The sequence below is a fragment of the Microcaecilia unicolor genome, chromosome 6 (genome assembly GCF_901765095.1).
Source record: "Microcaecilia unicolor chromosome 6, aMicUni1.1, whole genome shotgun sequence".
NCBI lineage: Eukaryota > Metazoa > Chordata > Amphibia > Gymnophiona > Siphonopidae > Microcaecilia > Microcaecilia unicolor.
The window spans coordinates 52,770,478-52,783,130 of NC_044036.1; the positions used below are offsets into that span (position 1 = coordinate 52,770,478).

A 12,653-nucleotide genomic window follows, 5' to 3' on the forward strand; every position below is an offset into this window, starting at 1 on the left:
TAGCTGTTGTCTTGTACTTCATGTTCTCTTATTTTTATGACTGGATTCATGTAATAGCTTTCTTACTGATCTCTAATTCTGCTCCCTGCTCTTATGCAGTTCTGCCTCAGACTTACCGCTCTCATGTTACTCATCTGATTTCCTGTCAAAATTTATATATTCGAAGCATTCCTTCTCATCACGTATAAGCATGGGCAGTAGAACAGGATAGACCACTGGGGCACTGGCTTAACCCTAATTTTGTTCCATACAGCATCACCAACTAGGAACTTACTGTAGGTGGGCAGGGACAGATTTGTTTGATCCCCTTAACCAATCCAACTCTGTTCTGTTGCCCCTGCATATACTCAGATTTATGGCCTTGCTGTACTGTATTTTTCATCACTTTTTAAACATTTATTTATGTATGCTATTTTTGCACCTCCTCACCAAAAATATCAAACCAAGCGGTAAACAGCATAAAGGAGGTAACTCTATAGGTGGGGGATGGTCATGGATTTGATATACCTCCTTTCTGTGGTACAGCCTAAAGAGTTTACATTTATTATATGCAGTACTTTCTGTGTACCATAGTGGTCTCACAATCTAAGTTTTGCAGTGGAGGGTTTATTGACTTGCTCAGGGTCACAAGGAGCTGTATTGGGAATCAAACATGGTTCCCAGTACATTGCACTAACCATTAGGCTACTCCTCCACTCCATGTAGATATTGAGGAAGAACCCATCATTAGATAACAGGATTAATTGGAGAAGGTTAATTAATGAATATAAATTCAAGTTAACTGTGCAAAAAAAGAAATATTACTTGAAGTAGATTGGTTCTGTTAAGTTAGATCCTAAGAAATATTTTGGATTGATGAATATCTTAAACGCTGTGGATAAATTTGCCTTTACTCCTAATTTGACTACTCCGAGTGCTCAGGATTTTACTAACAAAGTATTGATGATCAGGGGCCAGTTGTCTATTAAGGATATAGTAGGAGATGACTGGACCTTTGATAGCCCCTCAATCCCATTAGATAGAATCTGGAACTGGTATGAACCTATTTCTGCGGGTGAGGTCAATCAATTATCGTGAAAATATTGTAAGTCAGCTTATATTGTGGACAATTATTTGATGCGTTCTCCTTCTTTTACATTTATACATGTCTTTACTATTTGGTTGAATACAATGTTGAACTTGGGTTGTTTTCCCACATCTGGTGGAGATATTGTACTCACCACTATTTTGAAGAACAGCAAGGATCATGCTTCTGATGTTACAAACTATAGGCCAGTCGCATCTATTCCCCTTTTTATTAAAATACTGGAGGTTGCTGTAACTAGACAATTGGATGCTTATTTGGATAAATTCTGCATTCTCCATAAGTTTCAGGGCAGGATTTAGTACTGAGACGGTGGTGAGCTCAATGATAGAGCTTGGAAAAAGTTATTTATCCCTCAGTCATAATTGTCTGATTATACGGTTTAATTTGTTGAGTGTGGTCGACCTTGTCGACCATGAAATGTTATTGAGTATTTTGGAGGGGATAGGAATTTGTGGGCCTGTTGTAGTCTGTTTCCAAGGTTTTCTGATCAATTAGGGCATATACAGTAAAGAGACAGGGCACATTATATAAATCCTGGAAACCCCCTTGTTGTGTGCCACACAGTTTGCTTCTTTCCCTGACCCAGTTTAATTTACTGTTCCAACCACTGGAGGAGGCCCTGGAAAAAATTAATATTAAAGCATTTATGCATACAGATGATACAATGGTGTTTTTTCCTTTAGTAGCTAGTGACAGTAATGATACCAATGCTCTAGTTAATTTGATTGAATCATGGGTCTCCTCCAAAATTAAACAAAGAAAAAAACTAAATTTCTATGGGTGGGAGTGTCAACTATTTAACAGAGCTATCACTTTTTTGAGTGTAGGAGATGTTAAATTTAAGCTGACGTCAGGAGATGGTTACGAACGCAGTGAGAGACATTGGAACGTTGCAGGAGCAGCTTCAGCCCTTCCTCCACACGCAACGTGGGAGCCGCTTTAGCTCTCCATCGCCACTGCAACCGCGCTACCAGTTCGCACCATCTCCACCCAGGGCCGGCGAGAGATTGGGCTGGGCCCGTGGCAAGGCCGCCCCCGGGGCCCCACCCCTGCCGCCATGCCCCCCGAGGTCGCCGCCGCCGCTCACTCCTCCACCCCCCTCGAGGTCGCCACCGCTCCCCCTTCCACCCCCGAGGTCGCCGCCACATCCCCCCTCCGTCCGCCACCGGACCGGGCCCCCTGCATTGAAATTGCAGTCTCACCTCCGTGAAAGCAGCGCTGCAGGCAGCAGAACACCTACCTTCGGCCCTCCTTCCCTCCTTGCATCCCGCCTTCGCGGAAGTTGCGTCAGACGAGGGCGGGACACAGGGAGGGAAGGAGGCCCGAAGGGAGGTGTTCAGGATGTCCAAAATTTGGACGTTTCTGTGACGTGACAGTTGAGGACGTCCACATTTTGGACGGTTTGGCAATGGGCAGTTAAGGACGTCCAAAATTGGATGTTTCTATGAGAAAGACAGCCAAAATTTGGACTTCCTCTACTGCCCCGTCGCTATACCTCTGACACCCCCTTGAAATTTGGCCGTCCCTGCAACTGATGGGAAAAGGGGGAATTGATGTGGAAGGGAGTGTCCACACACTGTCTCACACACACACTCATTATTTACCCTGATTTTTGGTAATGGTACTGTTAACAACATAATTGCAATTACATCATCATTATCCTAGCACCTGTTTCATTTCTTTCAGAAATGGGCCTTTTTTACTAGTATTCTATAAAGGAATGTACAGTAGATGCCTGCTTTATAGAATTGAGTCCAAATGGGCACCCCTTTATGGAATTTTTTTTTTGTTTTTTTGTTACATTTGTACCCCGCGCTTTCCCACTCATGGCAGGCTCAATGCAGCTTACATGGGGCAATGGAGGGTTAAGTGACTTGCCCAGAGTCACAAGAAGCTGCCTGTGCCTGAAGTGGGAATCGAACTCAGTTCCTCAGTTCCCCAGGACCAAAGTCCACCACCCTAACCACTAGGCTCTTAAAGAGCCAAACATTAAAAATAATAAAATCTCCAACCAACCAACCAACCAAAAACTGGACCCAACTAACTGCATAAAGCCAAAATCATAATACATAAAAATTGCCCACTGACTGGAAGGTAGATAAGCAAGCTAAACCGCTACAAATTACAAATTTATCAAAAACCACAGACAACTATATAGAACTAAGATACTATAAGTATGCAATGAGCCAGGTTTTATCCAATCTACAGAAGATCAAATAATTAGATTCTACTCTAATATCAAGAAGGAGCCTATTCCACAAAAGTGAACTTGCCACTGTATTTACTCTCACTCTATAGCACACCTCCAGAACAGCCAAAAAACTCCTGCTGCCTGGAACTTTACATTTACACTTACATTTATTTGGACTTATAGCTGACATTATCTGAAACATTTTCCAGGACAATGTGGCTTACAAATCACATCACAGTTACATTAAATAAAAGAACCGTATCTACAAAAAGGGTGCCTAACAACCTTCAGTTACAAAAGAATTTCTAAAAAGATAGGTTTAGAGGGGGGACGGAGGGGGGATTTTGGGGGAGATGTTTTCTGTGAGGGGGGGGGGGGAAATAATAGACAAAATGTAATAAAATTGCTTAAGTCTAGAACGATACAGTGCTGAAACAATGGGGCGGAGGTGAAACGTAACCTTGGGTATACAAACTGCTAGAAGTTTCCATGTAATAATGTGAAGATTGTTTGTTTAAGCGCTCTGTTGTAAAGTTTGAATGCTTAATAAAGATTTTTCACAAATAAAAAAAAATGGCAGTTACTAATACACCATGTCCTTAGGGATAGTATCCCACCATTTTGATCCCTGATAACCAAAACCTGCTGTAAAAGCTGATTTTTTAAACCAGATTCTTACAACTGGGAAAGTCAAGAAGCAAATAGTCTCTTGTACCTAAACCTGCATTTCTAATTGAAAGTTCAATTAAATCCTGCATATATCATGGAGTTATACCAAATAAAATTTTATGGATCAAAGATCTAAGCTTAAACACTAATTGTGCCCTAATTGGAAGCCAGTGAATCACATACAACAAATGTGTTTCTCTCTCATACGTGACCCCCCCCCCCCAAATGAATCAAGCTGCTGTCTTCTGAGCCTTTTGCAATATCTTAATCATAGATTCTCTGCTGCCCACATGGACTGCATTAAAGTAATCTACCTGTGCCAAAACTAATGTTTGCAGTAACAACCAAAAAGATTCATTAGAGAAGAAAGTTCTAATCCTCTTTAATTTCCACAGTATCCGAAAAATCTTGGACGTCACTACAAACACTTGTTCAAAAGTTAGATGTTGATCAAAACCCACTCCAAGAATTTTTTTTGTATAAATTTTTTATTGATAACTTCAAAATATAATCATATCACTTAACAATTTTTACATAGTTCAATTTTCAAGTAAGTTCAACTCTACATAAATCTCACTTCAACTATCATCAAGCATTTATATTTTCTTTCTTTCCCCATCCACTCCAAGAATTTTTAGTTGAACTTAAATTGGATACACAACTTGATCAATCATAAAATTGAACTAATCTCTTGACTTGAAAGCGTCTAATTTAGACTAGAGGATTAATAACTTTTCATAGCCTGAAATAGTATGGTAAAGAGCTTAAACCTTTACATGTTCAGAGATAGGAAGCCATTACAAATATCACATAAATGGGAGAATTCCAGGATCTCAGAGGACCCCCCCCCCCCCTTTATCCAAGCAGCTATATGTTGGATTAACAGCACTCTAGATGTGAACTCCGTTGGGAGGACCATATATAGACTGCTACAGTAGTCCAAAGAAGGGGCACAGCCAGACCTCGACGGGAGGGCGGGGCTAGAGTCCAAGGTGAGAGGGGGGCACATTTTGGCCCGCCTCCACGCTGCTGCTGTCCCACCACCACTTCCGCCTCCCCTGTGGCTGCTACCGCCTCCCCGCTGTCACCCTCCTGCTGCCACTTCAGCCCCCCAGCCGCCGATTCCCCCCCTCCCACCGCCACTGCGAAGGTACCTTGGCTGGTGGGGGTAAACTAACCCCCACCAGCTAAAGCGCTCGTCCCGTGCTGGTCTCACATTACCTGGCGCCCTGTTCTGTTTTCAGTCGCTGTGCAGGCTCGTTTTAGTGAAACTGACTATGTGCGAGCGTGCACAGCAACTGAAAACAGGACAGGGCGCCAGGCAATGTGAGACCAGCGTGGGACAAACGCTTTAGCTGGCGGGGGTTGGGGACCCCCACCAGTCAAGCCCGGGGGCCCCAGAGTCAATTTGGGGGGGGCAGGCCCCTGTGGCCCCCTGTAGTTGCGCCACTGCTCTGCTCAATGCATGAAGTTCTATAAAGGCCACCATTTCTGTACTGTTTGAACCTGACATTCCAGACTTAATAGTCTGTCAGACTATACTCCCAAGTTCCTAACTACCTCCTGAAGAACAATAGAAATGTCCTCAGTACAGGGATGTACTAATAAAGATGACGGAGAATCTCTTCCTCTCAGCACCTCAGTTTTTTGTCATTCTAAAATAACCTGTTCACCAAACCCAAGAAGCAATAGTCTGCAAGCCCTTGTTAAGAAACATCTAATTTCATCACTATTAGCTGGTGCAATATCCTGCATATCCTCTGTGTAAATAAAACCAATAAACCCTAGATCTGAGAGGATGGCTTCCTGGGTTTGCATAAAGATGTTTAATAAAATAGGTGGTAAAACTAATCCCTGAGAGACACCATAGGGGCAAGTCTATAACTGGGTGCCTCCATTTAAGAACCCTAAGGTTACGTGGTAGGATCCTATTCTATAATGGATCCTAGGCACCTAGATTGCATTATAGAATACTATCATAACCTGGCATTGGCACATCTAACATCTAAGTGCCGAAACGTATGGCAATCATGGAGCTCCTAAATGCACCAGAGATTTACATAATTTGTGGGATCCTTATTTCCCATCTATGCTCCACCCCTGTGTATGCGCCTCTTGCCAATACATACTATGTAAGTTAAGTGGGTATTTGCAGAATAGCCCTTAGGCAGAATATTGGCATTATTTTAAACATTTACATATGTAGCACCTAGTGCCTAGTTTATAGAGTTCTCCGTCATATGCTAAGAACTTCAGAACAGATAGGCCAAAAACTCACTGAGAAAATCTAAGTGGATAGGAATAAACCAATCTAACAACACAATCCTACCCATATCAGCCTCCCTGCAATGATCCAGCAATAAATAAATAATGAGTTGGTAGATTGAATCTGCTCAGGCGATTAAGCAAACTAAATGTGTCCCATTCCCCCTATCCTTAGAGAGTGTAAAAGCTCATCCATTACAGATGTTAAAACTGACACCATGTTGTGGCCAGCACAGAAGTCAACATGACATGAATCCAAGCCATTATAAATATTTTGCTTGCTCTGCTCTCAGTTTCTGCACATTCCTCTTCATCATCCTATTTCTATCCTTTTCCTAAAAATTCCTTGCATCCTGTTTGCTTTTTTTGGCTCTTGGTACGCTACTGGTTATGTGTTTCAGTTTAGGATAGCTGAATAGTCCGTACCCCCGGATTCTATATATGGCGCTGAAATTTCAGTGTGGATCCAAAATGCATGCACAAGTAAATTGCCTAATGAGCCATTAACTATTAAACAAGATGCAGCTTCCTCCCACTCTGTCTCTTTTAGACCTTCATTCACGTCTGTCGAAGATGCCACCTTTCTTTCTTTTCTTCCATCTTGCCTTCCCAGCGCATAATAATCCACAATTCTTTATGTGGAGTGGAGGAGTGGCCTAGTGGTTAGGGTGGTGGACTTTGGTCCTGAGGAACTGAGTTCGATTCCTGGCACAGGCAGCTCCTTGTGACTCTGGGCAATGTCACTTAACCCTCCATTGCCCGCCGCATTGAGCCTGCCATGAGTGGGAAAGCGCGGGGTACAAATGTAATAATAAAAATAAAAAATGTTGGTCCATTCCCTTGTCATTTTGTTCCACTTATTTAATTTGCATTGATTGTACTGTATCAACCCGCCCCCCCCCCCCCCCACACACACACATAACCCAAAAATACACTATGGGGCCCTTTTACTAAGCTGCACTAGGGCTACTGCGCAGGTAGCGCACACAAAATCGGCACTGCCGCTGGGGTAACATGCACGCGCTGCTTCCCACAGTATGTTTTCAATTTTCTATATTTTTTTTACCGCAGGGAGTGTTCCCGGTGGTAATCAGCAGCTTGGTCGCATCGTTGTGTGCTGCCTGACGTGAACCCTTACCACCAAGTAAACAGGTGGTGGTATTGGCCCAGGCAGTAAAAAGCCGCACACTGCTTTTAATATTAGCGCACGGCCATTTAATGCCCCATTTTAAAATAAGGCCTTTTTATCCACTGTGGTAAAAAAATGGCCCAGCGCGTGCCAATTTCACACGCCCACAATAGTGCAGGCCACTTTTTACCGCAGCTTAGTAAAAGGGCCCCTATGCAATATTAAGTGTCTTGAATAATTAGCCCAAACTACTTATTTAAGAATATTCAATTGAATATTTAAAATCACTTGTTCTTCCAGCACTGGGTAATGACCTCATAAACATGTGAAAACAAGGCCTGGCCACACAATGCATAACCTTTTGCTCTCTATCTATCTATCTATCTATCTATCTATCTATCTATCTATCTATCTATCTATCTATACGTTTTGAGGCAGGCCAGGGGCACGAGCAGAGCTTCTAGGGCCGGCAGCCAGCATTTAAGCACTAGCTCCAGTGGTTAACTTTGCACGCATATCATGGCACTAGCCATTTAACTGGCATTGCTAAATATACATATAACTGGTGACCATGTAGGGGGGATTTTATAAATGGCACTGACAAATCGGCACTGGAAAAAATTGACGCCAAGTACTGTTCTACAAAGGGTGGTCCAACATGAGTGCCCTATACGGACTAACGCTTAGATCTGACTCCTGCACCTAAAGTTGAGCGCCGATATTTACACCTGCTGAAACCTGGTGTAAACACCAACTCCCAATACATGGCATTTAAGTGCATAAATGATGATGTTCTATGACACTGCATGCAAATTTTTGCCATGTCCATGACCCACCCTTTCCCTGGCCATGCCCCCTTTTGAGTTGCATGCTTTGGGATTTAAGCGCCTGGTGTTATAGAATAGCACCTAGGCAGATGTGCATTCAAATCCAAATTTAGTGGCAACTAACTTGATTGTTAGGGCTGATTAATTAATAGTTAATGGCTCATTAGTCAATTTACTTGTGCATGCATCTTGGATTCAAGCTGAAATTTCAGCACCATATAGAGAGTCCGGGGGTAGGGTCTATTCAGCTATCCTAAATTGAAACACATAACCAGTAGCATACCAAGGGTGGGGCAGTGGAAGCAGTTCACCAAGGGTCAGGCATCAAGGAGGTGCATGGTGTCAGCTCCATCAGTTCCCTGCCCCCTCTGATGTTACTTCCTGTTCTGGGGCAGGGGACCGGCAGAGCCAACAGCCATGTGGCTGCTCCGTGCACCCCTTGCTACGTGGAAGGGTGGTGGGGGTGATGAGCTTTGGGGAGTGGGTGTAGGGGTGATGAGCCTCAGGGTGTGGATGGGGTGATGCACCTTGGGGGTCGGGGGTGGGGGTGTGATGTGTCTTGGAGGGTGGGAATGGGGGTGTGATGCGCCTCAGGGGGGGTGCAGCAGCGACCCGCCCAGGTGGCAAACAAGCTAGGTATGCCACTGCACATGGTTAAATATTGCTGCTGTATGTACAAGTTCCAGGTCATCTTCACCTCTTCCCAATGACAGCTTCTTATTTTGTTAAAATCTGGCAGTCAAAAATTATTTTCGATAGGGAATCTTGGGTTTGTGTTTTTTCAGCTTCCAGTTTTATTGGCTGTGCCACATACAGTTCAGCAGGAATGGTGCAATATTCTATCAATTCAAGTTTTGACAGAATGTTATCCTGGAGAATTTTTGGGCAATATTTGCTGAGCATCCAAGAAACAGGGCATCAAAAGTAATTACCCTGGTTTCAGAGGTGTGAGCAATATCAAAGGCCTTTGTCTTGGGTATGATATACGCATCCGGCTGGTGGAGAGCTGAGGCTGTACCATTCCCGCCACAGCAGATCGTTCCCCTGAAGACGTCACTGAGCAAAACATGCCCGCATGTAGGGAACTGAAAATATGTTATTAAAAGCTGGATATTGAAGTCCCGAACAGGGAACTGACTGTATACCGCAGCCATTTTATCACACGTCAAGTCTTCAGCAGGACGAACTTCAAACCATGACCGCAACCACCCCGTTTCAAGATAAGTAGTGGTTTTATACCTTTTTGAGACAAGTATTGAGTCCGACTCCCCCTAGAGAATCCATTATGCACAAGATTTAAGCATACCTTAGAGACAACAAATGTATTCATAACACATCGTTAAGAACAACGGAGGAAGGATAACATATTTGACATCCATTGGAATTGAATGGTGTTAGACACCACATTCATAATCTCATTTAACATCATAAGGAGAGGGAGGTTGGGGTGCCATGATGTTGAATCGGGCTATCAAAGCAGTTTTGCATTGCGAGTCCTGCGGGACATGCCCAGCCACTGAGCACCATTTGCATATTATAAAAAAAGAAAAAAATAGCACATAGTATCACTAAAATTAGTTTATGTTTAGTTGTTTTGTTTTTTAGTTTGTGGTTTTCACTGGTAGGAATTATGATATACACCTGCCAATTAAATTCCCATCCAAAGTAAACCTTGCAGTTATAAACTAAAACTTGTTTTACATTTTAAAAAGCATTTTCTATGTCATTGATAAAAATAAGGATGCTTCTGTGATGAATGTTCTCTACCTACAGTGGGTTCTGCTTCTCTCCTTCTCCCTCCTTTCTCTCTATTGAATAAAATCACTGAACAGATAGACAAACATGGTTTAATGGGACAGAATCAACATGGATTCAGCCAAGGGAAGTCTTGCCTTACCAATTTACTTTATTTCTTTGAATGCATGAATAAACATGTGGATAAAGGTGAGCCGGTCGATGTCATGTACCTAGATTACTAGTATAAAGAATAAAATCGCTGAACACATAGACAAGCATGGCTTAATGGGACAGAATCAACATGGATTCAGCCAAGGGAAGTCTTGCCTCACCAATTTGCTTCATTTCTTTGAATGCATGAATAAACATGCGGATAAGGGGGACCCAGTCGATGTAATGTACCTACATTTTCAGAAAGCATTTGACTAAGTCCCTCATGACTACTGAGAAAATTAAAGAGTCGTGGGATAGGAGGCAATGTTCTGCTGTGGATTAAGAATTGGTTGATGGAGGGTAGGGTTGAATGGCTATTTCTCTCAGTGGAGGAGGGTGACTAGTGAAGTGCCCCAGAGATTTGTACTGGAACCAGTACTGTTTAACATATTTATAAATGATCTGGAAATGGGAACAAGTGAGGTGATTAAATTTGCAAATGATTCAAAAATATACATAGTTGTTAGAGCGCATATGGAATGTAAAAGACCTGAAAAAGTTGGAAGTCTGGACATCAAAATGGCAGATGAAATTTATGTGAACAAATGCAAAGTGATGCACATTGGGAAGAATAATCCAAATCATAGTTACTTGATGCTAAGATCACCTTACGAGTAAGTGCCCAAGAAAAAGATCTAGGTGTCATCATAGACAATACGTTAAAATCTTCTGCCTAGTGTGTGATGGCGGTCAAAAAAGGAACAGGATGCTAGGAATTGTTAGGAAAGGGATAGACAATAAGACAAAGAAAGTTATAATGCCTCTATTTCGCTCCATGGTGCAACCACATCTTGAGTATTGTGTGTAATTCTGGTCGCAGTATCTTAAAAAAGATATGGCAGAATTAGGAAAGGTTCAAAGAAAGGTGACCAAAATGATTAAAGGGATGGAACTCCTCGCATATGAGGAAAGGCTTAAGAGGTTAGGACTCTTCAGCTTGGGAAAGAGGTGGCTGAGGGGGGATAAGATAGAGGTCTACAAAATACTTAGTGGTGTAGAATGGGTAAATGTAAATAGATTTTTTACTCTTTTAGAAAGTTCAAAGACTAGGGGACATTCAAGGAAGTTATATGATACTGCTTTTAAAATGAACAAGAGGAAATATGTTTTTCAGTCAGCAATTAATTAAGCTTTGAAACTCGTTGCCAGAGGATGTGCTATCGGCGGTTGGTGTATCTGGGTTTAAAAAACAGATTTGGACAAGTTCCAGGAGGATAAGTCCATAGTGTGCTATTGAGATAGACATGGGGAAAGCCACTGCTTGTCCCTGGGATCAGTAGCATGAGTCTTGCTACTATTTGGGTACTGTTAGTTACTTGTGACCTGAATTGGCCACAGCTGGAAGCAAGATACTGGGCTAGATGGACCATTGGTCTGACCCAGTATGGCTATTCTGATGTTTTGATGATAGCCACTTAAATTTTGTTCCCACTTTAAGAATCTTCTTCTTACCTTTTACAGTAGATATATCCCAACTACTTGCCTCTTTTCCGACCTGTGCCCTCATTTCACTGCCTACCAAGTTTTGAAATCTGAGGTACTAGACCCTTCTAGATGTGCCCTGATTCTTCTAGATGTGACATGATCAGGCCTGTATAGATTTCCATGTCTTCATCCTGGCTTCTAAATATTAGAAGAAACTCCCCAGACCCCCCTCCCATGTTCCAAAATCTCACACTGTCCATTTTTTCTATCATGCATAAAGATCCATTATTTTCACGCTGTCCTCACCCTAACCACCTGCTTGTCCCTTCTTCCTTCATTTATCCATTTCTAGCTCTATACACCATTGTTGTGTTTGTCTGTTTGCCTGTATATTCTGACCACTTCGCAAGGGGCATTTGGTTCAGGGGGCTATGGAGTGAATATGAATACATTAGTGCCAGATGTTTCTTTTTTTTTTAAATTTTTTTTTTTACTGCAGTTATATTACAATATATATCAATGAAAACACAGTTTTATAGAAATCATACTATTGCTATTCAACCCATGGCAGTAAGCAGTGTCTGAGCTGCTCATAGCCACAGGCTGAACCAACTCCAGATATTTAGTGCTGGTGCATGCATAGCTCCCAGCATTGAATATCCAGGCCTCAGCAGTCACCCAGAAGTTAACTGGGCACCGGCCAATTAACTGGCGCCCAGTTAACTTTACAGCACAGGGGTGGACTGAGAGTGGTCTGGGCCCTCCGCCCGGTTGCTGCCCGACACACCCCCTACCGCCACGCTGCTGCTCCCCTATCACCGCAGCCGATGCCCCTATTGCCCCGGTCCTACCTGAAGGGACCTGGTGGTCTAGTGGTTTCTGTGGGGGGGGGGGGGGGGTGGGGAGTGGGAGCATGTTCTTTCCTGCCTGCTGTGCTGCTGCTATTCCGCTGCCTGCTGGCACTGCTGTGTTTTCAAAAATGGTGGCCGAGACTTCCCGCAGTAGTCTCACGGGTCTCGACAGTCTCACAAGACTTCTGCAGGGAATCCCGGCTGCCATTTTTAAAGTACGGCGGTGCCGGGCAGGGGGAATAGCAGCAGCCCAATGGGC

At 43.1% G+C, this 12,653-nt stretch overlaps 1 protein-coding gene across 1 annotated transcript in view; it reads left to right on the forward strand.

Annotated features, from left to right (window-relative positions):
- Positions 1 to 12,653, forward strand: part of LOC115471850 (alpha-N-acetylgalactosaminide alpha-2,6-sialyltransferase 3-like) — a 315,959-nt gene that overhangs the window by 204,631 nt on the left and 98,675 nt on the right. The gene's annotated exons all lie outside the window — the stretch shown is intronic.